Here is a 1,243-nt window from a genome sequence, read left to right on the forward strand (position 1 = left end):
TGGCGGTTCAAACCCACCAGCCACTCCTCGGAAGGAAGATGGGGCAATCTACTTCCATAGTGATACTGCCTCAGAAACTCAAGGAGGGGTCGCTATGAGTTGAGTCTGACTTGACAGCACATAACAACAACAACCCAACAGCTCCAACTATGCCAAATAGTAACAATGTCTTGCGAATGGGGTTTTCAGAGAGCTGTGAAAAGGGCAAATAATGACAATTTGCTGATTTTGGAACTTTTAAGACCTACAGACTTACAGGTCTCTTAAGACCTACGGGTCTGCCTCTTCACTAGTGGCATAGCAGCTAGTTTTCATGGGGACTGGGGAGAGGGTGTTTGGTGTAAACCACATTAAAATACCACAAACACTAAGTTCCTTACTGAAGTTCAATAATTTTTCTTGAGTAGCAACTACCTATCCTGTTTCAAAGCCTTTGATTAATTCTCAGAGTCTTGAAAAAGTTAATGTGACAATTTCTTGCCAGTGTTTTTCTTCACTTTATAGAGGCTATTTACTGAGATTGTCAACCTACCAATTGAAAACTCTCAACCCTCAGTAGAGTTTTCACTCTGGAAATTGTTAAGCTCCTATTAAAAATTGTACTGAAATGCAAATGGCCAATAATATACAAAGTTTCTTGAAAATGAATTAAAAAATTGAGCACTAACACAACTAAATATTCAGATTTCTTTTAAGACTATAGTAATTTAGATATTTTTGTTTTGTTACACATTTATATGACAGATGTAAACATATGGAACAAAATAAAGACTTGTGGAGCATATTGAAAGCTGTTATAGTCATGGTTACAGTTTATTACAGAAAAAAGGCACTGATGAAAATCAGTCAAGGAAAGAAGCAAATAGGGTAGAGTCCAAGAGGGTTCCAAATGTAGAGCTTCCAGTTGAAAAAACAATGTAATTGATTATGAAACTTTTGCAGTCTTTGCACCCAAAGCACAATTAAAGAAACAAAACAAAAACATTGCAAACTTGTTATCTCCATTTCATGAAATATAAAGACACCTGGAGGATTCCAAGCTCAGTATTTTAACTCAAAATTCATGCTTACAAATGTATGTTTTTGAAGTTTCACAGCTGTCTGACTGTGGCCCATCTTCGGCTAGCATAACACAATTATATGCAGCATTTGATGATTCCATTACACTACAATGAATAAAAGTGCATAAACCCATTATATTTTGTGTGGCAGTCCAAAAAACATTTTCTATGCAACATTAATA

At 35.9% G+C, this 1,243-nt stretch overlaps 1 protein-coding gene across 1 annotated transcript in view; it reads right to left on the reverse strand.

The window, feature by feature from the left end:
* The window catches only part of LOC103193935 (NKG2-A/NKG2-B type II integral membrane protein-like), an 82,338-nt gene that overhangs the window by 65,227 nt on the left and 15,868 nt on the right, over positions 1-1,243 (reverse strand). The gene's annotated exons all lie outside the window — the stretch shown is intronic.

This window comes from Orycteropus afer, unplaced genomic scaffold (genome assembly GCF_000298275.1).
Source record: "Orycteropus afer afer isolate SDZICR_OR568_19922 unplaced genomic scaffold, OryAfe1.0 scaffold00040, whole genome shotgun sequence".
Taxonomy (NCBI): Eukaryota; Metazoa; Chordata; class Mammalia; order Tubulidentata; family Orycteropodidae; genus Orycteropus; species Orycteropus afer.